Source organism: Cyrtonyx montezumae, unplaced genomic scaffold (assembly GCF_038088225.1).
Source record: "Cyrtonyx montezumae isolate F1298 unplaced genomic scaffold, pur_monq_1.0 scaffold_25, whole genome shotgun sequence".
NCBI classification, from domain to species: Eukaryota; Metazoa; Chordata; class Aves; order Galliformes; family Odontophoridae; genus Cyrtonyx; species Cyrtonyx montezumae.
The window spans coordinates 15016615-15032160 of record NW_027071992.1 but is presented as its reverse complement, the minus strand read 5'-3'; the positions used below and the strand labels follow the sequence as shown (position 1 = coordinate 15032160).

At 50.3% G+C, this 15546-nt stretch overlaps 2 protein-coding genes across 4 annotated transcripts in view; both read right to left on the bottom strand.

The window, feature by feature from the left end:
- CNTFR (ciliary neurotrophic factor receptor) overlaps window positions 1-10388 on the bottom strand; it is a 121042-nt gene extending 110654 nt beyond the window's left edge. The window contains exon 1 of one of the 3 annotated variants that reach the window (XM_065740038.1): window positions 10305-10388. The gene's annotated coding sequence lies outside the window, so the exon portion shown is untranslated. The remainder of the gene's footprint in view (window positions 1-10304) is intronic. The other 2 variants (XM_065740037.1, XM_065740036.1) reach the window with 2 other exon arrangements.
- GALT (galactose-1-phosphate uridylyltransferase) overlaps window positions 1-15546 on the bottom strand; it is a 427049-nt gene that overhangs the window by 179471 nt on the left and 232032 nt on the right. The window lies entirely within an intron of this gene.

Below are 15546 nucleotides of genomic sequence, written 5' to 3'. Positions count from 1 at the left end.
TAAATTTACTAATGCAAATGCAGGCAGCGAGACTTTATAATACAGTCCCATGCTGACCATGCTTCAAGATGAGAGATGCCACCATTTCTCTGTGCTTAGCGCAGCAAATGACTGGAGCATGCTGGCACAAGAGGTTTCCTAATGGCATGCCACCTCACTACACAACCTGTCAAGCCAATGCAGGCTTATGCGGTGGAGCACAGTTGGCAATAGAGGGGGAAGTGAATACTCAGCTGTGATAAATATTTAACGTGCTTTTAGTCCTGAAGAAGTGTAGCACTGAGGCCATCATCCTGTAAGTGAAAACCAAGGCTGATTAATGGGGGAAGGTACTCCCATTTATGGGAGGTTAGGATCAATCCCAATTCTCAGCTATTTGTTGAATCTTTAATGCTCTTTTTCGAGAGCAGAGTTCCTTGGTGAAGGGCAGCATCCTAATAAGGCTGTTTTAACGGCACGGATGTTAAGAGGGTATAAATAAAAGCCCTGTGAAAAAATAAACAGTGAGATGAAAAGAAAGGTTTTGCATGGTCACTGCATTTGTATGGCTTGAAAAAACAGCCCTGAGAAGGTCCCTTCTTCTCTGGAGGGTGGATTTGTCTCTTTCACAGGCTTTCCTGCCATCACAGATCTGAGTCCAGAGTCATTCCCAGGCCAGAGGGAATGGTCGCCTGTGAAGTCAGAAAAGCTTCCCAACTTTCAGCAACCACTGTGTTTTGAGAGGCAAAGCAGCCAAGTGGCTGCATGAAGCATGCCATCCCTGTGTAACACTTCCTGCTGGGTCTCTGCATTTCCAGGCCAACAACTGCTGCTTGATGTTTCCACCTCCTTCATTTCCCACTGGGAAGGTATCACCTGATCCCTCTACACCTCAGCCCTTCTCTCAGTTCAGCAGTCTCACCTCCTCACGCCCCAACCCTCTCCCCCTCCAGGAATGGTGGTTCTATGTTGTCATCCATCTCAGTTGCCAACACAAATCCCCTCCCTCTGCACTGGTATGTCTCAACAACATTCCCTCCCTCGTGGTCTCCAACACCTCACTCTCTTCTCTCCTGCACAGATACTCTACATTTGCAAGGCACTGCCCATGGGTACATCAATGAGAGCACCCCTTACCCAACACAGGGCAGAGTGGCAGGACAGCTATTCTACAAGGCAGCAAAATGGGCTCAGATGAGCAGAGGAAGAGTAAGATGGTCTTCATCGTCACTGGAAGGAGCCTGTCTTTGTTCATACCACATAACACAAAAAAAACCCAATAGTGCAAGCCAGGCTGAGCTGATTTCCCTCAGCCCTGAGAAGGTACAGACAGTGCTGTTTGTCATGTTGGCTTCGTCATGGGCCACTCAGCTTCGTCATGGGCCAACAGCCCCAAGCCAATTAAAAGAACAAGTGGCCAAGCCTCATCTCCTCCATCAGCAGCACCTCAGGCATGAACTCACTGTGTTGTGGAGAAAAGTACATGCACAGCAATGTGCGTACCTGTGCCAAGCATCTGTCACCTCTCCCCATGACACACGGCTTCATGCCCTACCAGCATGTCCCTCACCTCCTGCCCTCTAGCATCCACCTGCTGATGTGTGCACAACAAACACATCCTTCCCACTCCTCTCCAGGCTGCAGCACTTGTCAGCTACTGAGCACTGGGATCAACCAGCATCTGCAAGCGAACTCCACTGTCACTGTTTTTCCTCATCCAGCCTTGTTAACCAAGCCAAACCACCCAGGTGCTCTGGCTTCCCTGCTCAGATCAGGACACCCTTTTGCAGATCTAGGCATACAGGAGGGTGATGGAAACAGGGCTGCTGATGTTTACAGGCTGCTGGCAATGGCGCTGGGCACCCCACATCCCTCCCCCAGCCAGGAGCCAGCTCCAAGAAAGGAAATTACACGAGCCAGAAGGTTTGATGGAATGAGCCCATTGGGCGGCTTGAAGATAGCTATTAATGGAGAGCTTTCTCTAATTGCTTTTGTATAATCTGGGGCTGCTAGGCGGAACTGGGTAATAAATGAAATCCAATTACATTTTCTCTCAGTATTTATTTTATTAAGTAGAATTCATCAGCTGATGAAGGGCCCCTCGAGGTAATGGCTCATGACCTAGTGGAAGGCACTTTTTTATTATTATTATTATTTTCCCCACTTGGGGAAGCAGATAATTCAGCTCCCCAGCAAAGGCAGTCTGCTCCCCCTGCAACCTCACTAGAGTAACAGGGCAGGGGTCACCATGTGGGATGCACCCAGCACCTACACTGTCCCTCCAAGCAGCAACCCTGCTCCTAATGCTAGAGCCCCAGAAAGCAGCCACAACCAGCTTAAACAGAAAAAAAAGTATCACCAGTCCAGAGCCTCCATGGTGGGTCCAGAGTGATGCTGCAGGGATTATTCCTACTGAGATGGAGCAAGATTTGGTACATCTCAGTCTATGCCTGCCCTGGAGGCTGCAGATTAGGGGGGCAGCACTGTTTCCTTTGTATCAACATGCTGTAGAGAACAAAGTTCAGACTTACAGACTCCAGGCTTAGTAGAGGACACTTGGCTACCACCAAACAGGCTAAAAGCACCAGGAACTCACATCCTTCAAACCCAACTCTGCACACTAGCACATCCGTAAGGACCAGCTTCACACCATGCTGCAACAGCAAAACCAAACCACCCTCAGGTTTGGGTTCAGCCCCAAAGCATCTGTCTTGCATGGATGTGCCCACATGCCACGTAAGACACGCTGGGGATGTTCAGTGCTGGCACCACTGTGATGAGCTCGCTCTGACTCCTGAGCATGTGTTACAGGAAGGCAGTGCTGAAGCACAAAAACCAAATGGGGACACATGGATCCTTCTCTGAGGATGGGGCAGTAGCAAAGGCCAGAAGCAGTGCACAAGGTCTCTGTTCAGCAAATCGAGCTCCAGCCATGGGATTGGGGTGTCCAGCATGGCGCAAGCCCCTTCCTCTTCCTCACCCACACAGAAATTTGTCTGTTTTCCACCTGTTTTCTCACCCAGGTACTGACCGATGTTCTCCCAGACCCAGCGCCAGCAGCAGCGGCTCATCCAGCTCTCATTGCCATCTTGTCATACAAGCCATTCATCACCCGCCAGTGAGCGCTCGTTACAGATGACAGACTCCAGCCTCCAATAATTAATGGGAAATACTTAGAGAGGCATACACACATGCACAAATCTGTCTGAGCGATTTCCTACAGCACCTATCGCAGGCGCAGGCAGGTGCTGCAGCAGAGGTAGCGAGCTGCAGCCGGGTGCAAAACAAAGAAATATCAGTGCAACAACAGAAGAACACAGCATGGAGGTGGCTTTCTGTTTTTTATTTTTTTCCTGCAGTGAGTACAAAGTGCCCCATGGCAGCCCGACATGGCTCAGCCTGCACCAAACCCAGCCCTGCCACTGTGGGGTGAGCAGAAAACAGATGAAGTCAGAGCTGACAGCAAGCCGTGCGAGCAGTGCCACGTTTCCACGCGCTGCGGCAGAAGCAGAGGGCGAGGAATGAAAGGGTTTCAGAGGGATCTTCTGAAGCTTGTCTGGCTTTCTGATTTTCGAAGGAAACCTAAAACCGATTTGAAATGAGATCTAAACACTGTGTCAAAACCCGGCGCTTGATCTTTTTCACAAGTGGGCTTTCACTTTCTTCAGCTGAGGTTATTTGCCAAACACAACACAGAAACACAAGCTATTCCTGTTAATCCAAAGCTACTTTTCACCAAATATGTGATTCATCTGAAACCTTTCTGCCCGGCTCTGCTTTAGGAGCAGCTATCTGCTACACTGCCCAGGCAGGATTTATGCTCAAATGAGCATTTGTGAGCAACAGTCAGACGGGATTCATAGAGAAACGTATCATCAATAAATCTGTCAATCACTTCTGCTCTCAGCACGGGGCTGAAGCCTCGAGTAACTACTCAGCACTTTGTCAACCTTTACCCTGGCAAAGTCTGGGTAAGAGACCTCAGGACTTAGCCTATTGATTGCTTACCATTGTTTGCAATGCCCTGTGCACGTTAGAGATGCTCCCTTCAAGCAAGATTAAATACCTGGCTTATGGCAATGGGATTCAAGGGAAATCATTTTTTTTTTTTTTTTTTTGACTAGTTGAGGAAGACACATATCAAATTGCCCCATTGCCCGTGGTGGTGCCAGGGCCAGGTGGTCGCTGCTTTGTACCCATGCTTGCTCCCCACTGGGCTGCCACAGCACATCCTAAGGCCACGGAGCACATTTCTGCACGTTAAAAGCAGTTTTGTCTCTGCACCTCTCAGCTCCTCCGGTAGCGTTTTGTTGCAATAACAATGGGGTGACAGCTTCCCAGCAGCTCTGAGTAGCATCCTCAGCTCAACAGCAGCCTTAATACCTCGCTGCTCCCGCGCCTTTCAGTTCTTACATTTGTTTGAAGTTAAGCTGATCTAACTTGGACGACTGGGCGCAGACAGAGTCGCTCAACCGGAGCGCACTGCAGTGGGGTTGCCACAGGCACTCAGAAGCACTGACATCTCCCTGGCCAGGGGATGATGCTCACTACCTATTTTCCCCAATCACCACTTAAACATATAAAGACGAACTCAAGTGCCCATCCTGGCCCACTTAAGGGCACACCTGGGACGTTCCACACCCTGCAATCATGAAGCAAGTAAACCCAGAACACATTCCTCCAGCAGAGCATCTCCCAGCAGCACCCACATGCACCTCCTTCCCTCCACCACCCACATAGAAAATCAGTACCCGTAGCCTTCAGCCTCCAAATCGGGGACAGACATCCAAGACAACCCAGAAGACAGCCCAACCGTCCCTGCAGCACAGATGTGGAGTGCCAGAAAGCAAACAGAGAAAACTGACTGCAAAAAACTTTCTCATGGGAGCCCTTTTGCTGCCTGGACTTGCCTGCAGGGGCTGCGACTGCAGTGCTGATAATGCTTCAGTGGGGCTAACTGCCCTTAGGTCTGCCAAAGCAAGGTCTGCTGCCCACCACGCAGAAGCCAGATGGGTTTGCTCCACGTAACACATGGTGCTTTTGCTGACTGCAAAAGAAGCACACCGCATCTCTGGGGCAGGGGGTGGACTCACAGCCTGCAAACCCTGACATGTGCCTGACTCCAGCCGCTCCTCAGCTGCGTGGCACTGTCAGCGTGGGCACATGTGCACGAGGTGGCACGCCAATTCCCCAGCCCTCACCCACGCAGCCTGCTGCAGCGCGGGCAGATTTCTGACGCACGCTCACCTCCCGCCTCGCTTTATTTCTGCCTCGCGCCCGACCTCCCCCCTCTCCTCTGAGTACTTCTCCCGCTGCCGTTTGTTCCTGTCCTTTACAGCCCTGCCTGCTGTCACTCGTGTAACCTTGCCTGTTTGGTAATTTGTGGCAATAAAGTGTCACGGTGGGGAAAAAATACAGCATCCCAGCGGCATATAAATCTCTGATCCATAAATTGCGCAGACCCCACGTGCGTGCCCCTCCTTTTTTATGTAAGTGCAACGATTTAGGGCAAGGGGAAGAAAAAGAGCCAGCAATGTGATCTCAGTGAAGGGCAGTGCTGAGCCAAACTTGTTAGAAGGTGTAACAAACACCAAGGCTAGCGTGTGCTGCTAATTGACCTGGAGCAGCATAGTCCCAGCTGCCTGGAATCATCCTGCTGTTAGAAAGAGAGCAGGTCCCCACTGACACCCCTTCCCCATTGGAAAGATACACGGTAATGCAGCAGGTGTCTGCCTTGCACAGAGCCTTGGCTCAGAGGGCAGCTCCCACCCCAGATGTGCCCCACATCTGTGTCAGCTCAAAGGGGCAGAGCATCAGGCATCCATCACTGCGGCTCTCCTGGAGCCAAGACCCGCAGCAGCTGTGATGCAATCCGGTGAGCATACAGTATTTCAGAGGGAGTGCTGTCCCCGTTACTGATGGTTGTTTCTTTTAATTGGAAAACACTGCTTGGCTCCATTAGAGCCCTCATTTACTGAATGATTGTCGCGGTCATGCTGCAGCTCAGCAGTAAAAAGCCATCCCCAGCACTCCTGCTGGCTCTTGGCTGAGCAACATCTCCTGTGCCTCACCCTGCAAGCCATCGCCCCCCCACAGTCCTTGGCACATTAGGATCTCACCTGCCACCCATCATATGGAATAGCAGAAAGCCTTGCAGTAAAGCCTTCTCTTCACACTAACATCCTTCTGGACATCTATGGCCCACCTGTGCAGCTAAGTATCATGCCTGTGAATACAAACAAGCTGGAGAATGCACATTCACTAGACAGATAGCTTGGGAAAGTGTCATCACCAGCTGAAAGCCCATATGTGGTTTTGTTACAAAGGTATCCGCTTCCTGGCTTGCCCACTAGTCAAAGGAATATATGGCCAGAGCAAAGTGGCACCCTGGAGACAGGCTGAAGCTGAGCAGAGAGCAAGGGATGCTCAGAGCACTCTGCAAAAACTGTGTAGACAAACACATTACTGGGGGCAGAAACCTCCGGGCTCCTCGGCTCAAGAATGAGGCATCATGTACTGGTAAGAGGATGTGTTTAAATACACAGTCAGGTTTTGGACCCTAAAACTGCCAGCAGACACCTCCTCCCCTCCTGTAGCCTCAGGCCACTGAAGCATTTGCTGCGAAAACTCCAGACCACCACCACAGCCAGGCTTGGGAGCCCCAGTAACAAGCTGTTAATTAGAGAAAATCCAGCAGAGGTCACTGAGGTGGATGGGGGAGTTACAGAGAAGACTGAGCTGGGCTCTTTGCAGCAGTGCATGGCAAGAGGATGAGAGGCAGTGCAGTGTAGCTGAAAGGAAAGCCTCCCACTGGATGCAAGGAGAAACTCCTGCCCATCCTGAAGGCCTAGTGGAAGAGTGGCCCAGACACTTGTGCTCACTGAAGACATACATGCACATATACTGCAAGACCTAACCTGGACTCAGGAACTACTCCTAACATCAAGGTTAAAGGGCTCATACCAATTCAAGCGTTCTGTGTGCTATTTGACGAGGGATGAAGACTTTTACAAAACACAAGATGGCATTGGCCACAGGTATAAAATGATAACTAGTAGGAAAACCTTCCTAAGCCAGAAATCCCAGGAGGTAGAGGATGAAGACCCTAGAACTGCGAAGACTCACAGCCACACTTAACCTGACACAGCACTGGTGACAGCCCTGCTCCAAACTACAGACTTTCAAGGTCCATGTGGGTCTGCAGCGAAGCAAGGAGATGAGATCACTGGTCACACCTTATTTTTGGTCACAGAGCACCTCATGACCTCTCAACCACGTCTTTCTTGCCATTCAAAAGTCAGGTCCTTCTTTCTGAATAAAGACAAAGCCCTGGAGCAAATGAACCACCATCACCAGCTGCGCCTGGAGGGATCCATCTCAGACAGAAGGTAGGACAGATTTCTCTTCAGACCCTCATAAACACTGCTAAATGCTCAAAAACTGCATAAACAAGCGACAGCACCAGAGCTCTGGCAAGACATCTGTCCATCTATAAATAGCGCTCAGCCGCCTGTCCTTATCGCAGGGCTTTGATGCGTTTGGGGAGAGCATTTTTTTCCCCGTCTCTTCCAAGTCCCAGGCAGCACAGATAATGGGCTTGCATCGATCCAGCTCAAGTATTACTAAACTTCCTACTATCGTGGCAGCGCGCCAGCCTCAAAGAGGACAAGAGAACATGTGTCTGTTCGGAGCCAACCACAAGGAGCAGGCAGAAAATTGCTTTAGACTTAAAAAAAAAAAACAGGTGCTTTTTGCAGATTTGTAGATCAATCTACAATGTATTTCAGAGGTTTAAAAAAAGTCAATAGAAACAAGATATATCATTGCTGCACAAGAGCCTGGGAAGTTGTATTTCTATTTATGCTTCTACGAGCACTGCACCATGGGTTTGCCTTTCTGCTGCTCCCTGTTGTGGTCCTGCATTGCTTCTCCAGCAGCAAAGATAGGGCCAAAGATCTTCTTTCACCAACCCTTTGGCTGTATTGGAGCTGGTTGGGGTCTGATGCACCTTACACGCATCACAGCCACACCTTATGCCCTGCTTGCTCTGCAGCCACACAGACTGGGCAGCTGCACTGATCTCCCACCAACTGGTGCTCCTTGGGTCAGTCCAACCCGGGCTGAGCACACAAACCCTCTCAGGTTTCTTGGGATGCTCCTAGGTTTGGGTGCTGCTGAGCTGATGCCATGGGGTTCACTGCTCCTGTCAATGCTTCTGTCCAGGGGACCTTCCTGACAATATCACACCATGAACATATGCAACAAGTATATGCTCACAGTTCAATGATGCCCCAAACAGTGTGAGACAATGGCCTGCCCTTTGCAGTGCCTAGGAATTCATCCCTCCTACGGATATGTCTGCCATGTACTCACCATTCCTCCTGCACCACAGTGGCACAGCTTGCAGATGGACCTCCTTGCAAGCCCTTCAGCTCCACCACAGAGCTCTGCAACATACTCTCTGCTTTCCTCCCTTGCTTTTATTATTATTAAATGAGCCACATGACGTGCCTTATTAAACCAGACTTAAATCATGCCTGCCCCTCCCTGGATCCTGTGTAATGCATCAGCCATTAAACATGCAATTAGTCTGCATTCACAAATCCACGCGCTGCTCAAAGCGGGACCGCTTGTCTCTGCTGCTGCCTAACGAGCCTCCAGGCACTGGGTCCCACTGGATCTGGCCACAGCCATTTCTGAGGCACAAACAGCTTTTCCTTTCAGAGAGAGAAGGATAATATATGCATCTGGACCCCTGAAGTTGGTAGTGCATCCCTGACGAACAGGGGGAGCTGTGTGATGCCCAGTTTGTGTTGTGCCAGAGCTCAGCCTGAGCCATGGGAAATGGATAAGGCTACAGCCTACATCCCTCCCTCCAGCCTGAAACAAAACACCCAAACGCCTTCCCCGCATCCCACCCGACCCCAAACCCATGCCCCTTCATCCGCTTCCCATTCCTCCGCCAGGCTTGAGCTGCTCCAGCAGCACATCAGCAGGGTTGGGCTTTTATTCCTGCACTGCTGCGTACAAGCAGGCACCAGGGGACGTATCATTCAGCAAAGTCAAGGAAGCAACAAGCAGCATTAACCATTAGCATGTGCGTATGGAGACCCCTAATAAACTCTTTTTTCCCTTGCTCCCGTATGCTTTGCTCTGGGCCACTAAATCCAATTCGGCAGAGCTCAGAGCTTGTAACGAAGCTGCAACACATTTGTCAGATCCCCGACTAGACCCATGGCTAATTTTACAATGCTAATTTATCTCACCATATTATATCGCTTTCATTTCATCCCCCTGGATCCCATTACTGCCAGCGTACCTTGTAGCCAGCGTGTAACAGTAATTGGTATTATTAGCGACGTACCCTCCTTGTGCTGATCTCTATTTGCAGAGCTGCAAGGAGAACTGCTGCTGGTTGGAAGATGAGGAGGGATGGGAAGGGGTCCTTACTCCACACCATCCTACAGATGTCACCTCCAAGCAGTGCTGATGGCAGTTTTGCAACTGCATACCAATGTCAAGCTCCATCAGGTGCTACCCACCCCTGTGGTTTCCCACTTCGAGCTATATCCAGTGCCTGCATCCAGTCTCAAATGCACTTGCAGGGAGGATTTCTGAAGCCCCTTGCCTGGGGCTCGGGGGATAATGATTTGGCCGATACAGAGTGAGGGAGGCTGCAAAACATCCCTGGACAACGGGTTACATGGAGAGAGAGTGGTGAGAATTCCTGACACTTGATGTTTTGGTTAAGTTTCACCTCTCTGGTGCAAATGATTGCTTTTCCAAGATCAGAGCAATTAAAACCATGTGATTTTTGCTAAGTGGCAGGCTGTGTTAGTCAAACGGTGACAATTCTCATTTAAGATGTCCTTGCTTGGCATTTGGGGGACCGTTAAAAATTTACTTCATCACTTTCATTTTTCAAGCCCAGCATCAGCAAGCTTTAGCTTTTCCAATCCACAGCAAATCTCAGCGTGGCCCACGTCCCCAAACAGGGCCGTACCATCACCACTTCTTCTTTGCTCCAATAAGAGTCCCTGTGGCTTAGGAAATGACCTGAGATCTCTCTGAAAATGATGCTAGATTATCACAACCCTATATAAAGCATTAAGAGAAAATCTGACAGCCTTTTGACTGCTGCTAGCAGCCATGGTATTCTCCTGAGGGGATGCAGCCCTACAGCATTGGTGGGATGGAGCTGTGCACAAGAGAGATGCCACACCCTCTATGCAGGAAGGGTGAGCAGAATGGGCTCCTGTTGTGATGCTCAGAGCACGTGAATTGAGGGCAAGGCAGGTAAGAGAGCACTTCAGTTCACTTCTCACCTCTCCACGGGTCCTGAGTCCTGGGGGCGTCCCCAATTTATCATCAAAGTCTCTGGAATTCTTCTGGTTGCTCACGATCAGCTGAACCCCGTCGCTCAGACCTGGGAGTTTCTTCAACAAAGCAGAAGAGACAGTCTGTCAGGTTATCAGGTGCAGCTCTGCGCTCGCTTCAAGCATAGGCAATGCACAAGGGAGGGGGCATCTTTTTCCCAGCCCTGGCAGCCAGGGCTGACACAAAGCTTGTTCAGATGTTCAGCCCTCCTGCAGGAGCATCCCAGTCCATCCCCAGAGCATGCATCTGCTTAATTACTTTGATTTAGAGACATGAAACAGGAGAGGGGGAGAAAATATGGCAGCTTGGGGCATCTCTAATCATCTTTAAAGACAGCAACAGTTACCAGCCGAAACAGCATAACAGAACCAAAATGTCAGCCCAGCATCCAGGCATTTGCCTACAGGTCTGGCACCATATAAGCCCTAATCCTGAAGAGCCTCACACATGGTTACACCGTGCACGGAGGGAAGAAAAGAAGCACACACAGCTTTGTGGCACAGGTTCTCAGGACTGCAAATGTACAAGAGATGCTGTGCGACATGCTGCTCAGCGAGATGGAGTCTGGGGCATTCGGTGCCTTTGGTTACAGCAGCAAATACACTTTTCATGCTAGACAAACAAATTATCAGCCAAGATCCGCACTCATTATCTAGCTCTTGTGGCTGAGCTTGTTTGTTTCCCTCCCTCCTTTTTAAGCGCTTTGAGAAGATGAAAAAAAAAAGAAAAAAGAAAAAAGAAAAAAAAGAAAGTACTATGGTTCTGCATTATTAAATACGAAAAATAGAAAGAGCCAAACTCTGCAGGCAAGTGGAGAGTCTCAGCACTGCTCTTGGGGAGACGTTTTCCCACTGGCGACTGCAAACCTAGAACACGATGTGCTTTAATTAGCACCCGAGCTGATGAGCTCCATCCGAACCCTCCACAGGACCCCATCCAAACACTGCACAAACCCAAACTGCGCACCCCCATCTGCCTGTGAAACCCAAACAAATACACCCTTCCCACACCCCTACCCCCCAAAAAAAAACCCCAAAAAAACAAAACAAAAAAACCTCCACTGGTCGCCTGATTGAGAAACACTCATTTGCAAAGTGCTGGGAAATAATTAAAAAGTTTTCCCAGAGCTTAAAAGGAGGGCAACGGACCGTTTGTCACGCTGGCAGCGCGTGGCGTACCGCAATTTATCATACTTGTCAGGTGTCAGCCACAGAGAAATTCAACTCCGGCTGCCCTGAGCTGAACACCCGCAACGCCCCATCGCTCAGGAGCCACCCCGCGGGGCACCCCAGGCTGACAGGGTGTGTGATGAGGGGTGGGCTCCTTCCACCAGGCTCCTTTGCTCTGCAATGCCAACACTGCACTTATTTTGTTGTTTTGGTGGGGATTTTTTACACTGCAGATGGAGTGGAGTAGGGTGGGCAAAGAAAGCAGTGAGGGTAGTTTGTCACAGCTGGCAACCCTTGGATGAGGGGTGTCTGTGGGACCTGCTCACACTGTGAGGACTGGCACAGAATCACAGAACCATCAGAGGTGGAAGGGACCCTCAAAGGTTCAACTCCTCTGCATGGACAGGGACACCTGCAGCTTGATCTGGTGCTCACAGACCCCCCAAGCCTGACCCTGGGTGTCTCCAGAATACCTCTGAGGACTGCTCTGTTGGGACAAGCCACCTCTGGTACAGACCCCAGAGCCTCACTTTCTTCTTTTTGCTTCTCAAGAACTCAATCAAACAGAGGACAAACTCAGGTTTTGGAAGGACTCAGCAGGTGTGTCCAGAGCAGGTGTGCACCTGAATGATCTAACTCAGGGCAACCTGCAGGAAGGAGAGTATCAATGAGCTGAGCTGCCTGAAAGACAGGAGACAGCTCTGACCACAGCACAGGCAGGCTTGTGTAGGGTGCAGAGACATCAATAGCCCCACAGGAGGGTTTGCAGCAGCCCTGAGCTCCCTGCAAGCACCCTAGACTGAAAGTCTCAAGTATCACAGCTGGGACACACCATCAAGGTGACATTTGCTGGATAGGGTCTGGCAGGGCTGCCCCCACAACAAACTCCTATTTCAGAGACTTCCATAGGATGCAGTGCACAAGAAATGATGATTTAGCCAGGTCTCTTCTGAAAAACCTCAAAAGACAGCACCTGTTGCATGTCCTTTCAACTCCCAGCCAAGCAATGAAGCTCGGGCAGAGGGATATCCTGGCTAATTATTGTAAAATAATAATAATAATTCGGGGGGGGAGGAGGGAGAGGGAGGAGGAAGTCTTTACTTCCCAGTCATCATCATATATAGGATGGTATGGATCGAGGATCAACGAGTTCTTTGCACCAACCTCCCAGCAATGAAGCATCTCATGCAGCAGTTGAGCCATGCGCTCGGTAGTGACATATGCTCAGAGCAGTGCAGGTCCTACTGAGAGCAGAGCTCCACGCAGTGCCTCTGCACACATTATATGCACTCCTGACAGCAATTTGTCCTGGTCTCACAATGCAAAGCTACAATCTTCAGCATAACTGCAAGTATATACATTTTTAAGTTGCACATAAAGTATTGTCTTCTTCTCCCCCAAAGCTTGTACTGAGAGCAGCTTTTTAGCCTGTTTTTGCTAAAAGTTTCTGAGAAAGTTCAGCCAGAGGTAGACATACAAAGTTTCAGTCCACATGGTTAAAGACTGGCATAGTTTCAGACAACTGAAAACAAGGTCTTATAATCGTGTCAGGCAACCTTAGTTATATTACTTCCTGAAGGAATGAGTTTTCCCTGCCGAAGTCCAGAAGTTAGTAAAAAAGGTTGACCTCATTGGAACCAATCAAGATGGAGACAAGAAACCTGTGTTGGATTCTTAAGGCAGGAGAGTTTATGCATCTGCATTTTGCAGAGGGGATCCAGGTTTTTAGGACAGGTGTCCTTGCAGGAGCAAGGATGCTGGCTCCAAGAAGAGGCAGATAAGCACCCTCTGCATCCAGCTCAGAGACCTCTGTGCTGCCAAGACCTGCAGCTCTTCATCTCCATCAGCACCCCTTCATCTGCCCTTCCAGGGGCAGAAACCCCATCCTACCCTTTCCAGAAGCCGGCTAGGAGGATCAAGCATCTGGACAATCAGAGTAACTGAAGCTGGAATATTGAAACTGGGACATTCCTCGAAATTACTTGGAAAATTAAGGTCATCTGTTCTCCACAAAACCCATAACACCAATACATGTCCCCAGAATGCAACTCGGCCCCATGGCTGAGTAGCTGGTGCAGTGTTTCCATCAGCATGCACCCAGCGCTGGCTGCCTTGGATGTGATGTCTATGGAGCCTTTTCCAACTGAGAAAAAGCTCTTTTAAAAAGTATGGAACATCTCGAGAGAGTAAAGGCAGGCTGAGCCAATGCCCCAGTACAGAGCAGCACAGCCAAGGCTAGAGCATCCCAGGGCTGGGCCGGCTCTGCAGGTCCTCACGTTCCCAGCAGCACCGCATTTGTGCATCACAGTGGTACTGCAACAGTCAGAAAGCACAAGCTTTGTCTTATCCTTCACCCTGCTCACAGCACTGCTGAACTGAGAGTACCCCATGTAGGAATTCAGATCCCAACAGGGGCTGCAGAGCAGACACCATCTGCACTATAGGACCAGCTGCCCAGGTGTGCAGGAGCTAAACCAGACATATGCCATGCACCTAAACCCACAGAGGGAAGGCTGTGGGAAGAGCCCTGCCCAGCACAGCACTCCCCAGGTGAAGGCTGCACACAGCTCCCAGGGGGAAGCGAGGCTATGAGTGACCTCATGGGTTTCTTCCATCGCTGCCCTCTCCGCTGCCGTGAGTCACAGAGCAGTGACAGGCCATTTGTCAGCAGTGGTGGCATCATCGCCAATCTTATTTCTGAGCAGACATCTGACCTTGCTTGCATCTTCGAGACCCGTGCTACTGCACAGCGCGGGCAGCCTCCTGACAGCTCCCAAGGGACACAAGGAGAGGCCATGGAGGTGATGGGGGATGGTGCTGTGACACAGCCTGATCCTGACTCAGAAGGCACAGGATAAAGCCTTCAGCTGAGGGGGGAGTGCAGGATTGCGGGCTTGTCCCACTGAGCTTTCCTTCTAGACCAAGGAGTCTCCCGTGCCAAGAATAGAGCTCAGATAAAAAGAATGCATCCCAAAAGGGGGTAGCCCAGGCAAAACCTGCTTTGTTTTCATCTCAGGAGGAAAAAAAGACCCTTTTTCCTTTTTCCTATCTTGTAACCCATATCTGCAGTGTCTTGTGTTTCAGCCCCATCTGTTGAAAGCCCTGGGTGCAATCTGGCACCAACCACTGCACCCACACCTTCAGAGCTGGCCAAGACCCAGGCTAAATTTAAACCCAGATCTGCTCGAAGTTGTACCTGCATCCCACAGAACAGAACCACAGAATCAGAGAATCACATAATTGTTTGAGTTAGAAGGGACTGTCAAAGGTCACCTGGTCCAACTCCCCTGCACTGAGCAGGGACACCCACAGCTCCATCAGGTGCTCAGGGCCCCTCACTGTGACACTGTCTCCAGGGATAGGGTATCTACTGCCTCGCTGTGCAACCTGTGCCAGTGCCTCAGCACCATGACTGTAAAATCTTCTTCCTTATATCCTACCTAAATCTCCCCTCTGTTAGTTAGAAGTCCTGTCACAGCAGACCCTGCTGAACAGTCTGTCCCCATCTGTCTTGCAGCCCCCTGCAGATACAGACAGGCCGCTCTCAGGTGTCCCGGAGCCTTCTCTCCTCCATGCTGCACAGCCCCAGCTCTCTCAGCCTGTCCTTGTAGGGAGCTGTTCCATCCCTGATCATTTTTGTGGCCCTCCTGTGGATGAGCTCTAACAGGTCTACATCTCTCCTGTACTGAAGACTCCAACAGACGCTATGCCATTGTGGGTCATCATCCCCCTTCCCCAAGTGAGAGGACACTGACATCATTTCAGCCTGCCCTGAAGTTGCCACTTGGACACTCCATGCAGATCCCTTCCCTGTACCTTTGGGAAGGGCACTTACTTGGTATAGGGAAACACATATAGGCCACCTGCCACTGGAGAGATGGCCATGGCTGCCCAGGAAGGTGGTGGAGTCACTGTCCTTGGAGGTGTTCAAGAAATGTGGAGATGGGGAACTGAAGGACTTGGTTAGTGGGTATGGTGGGAGTGGACTGGTGGTTGGATGGGGTGATCTTAGTGTTCTCTC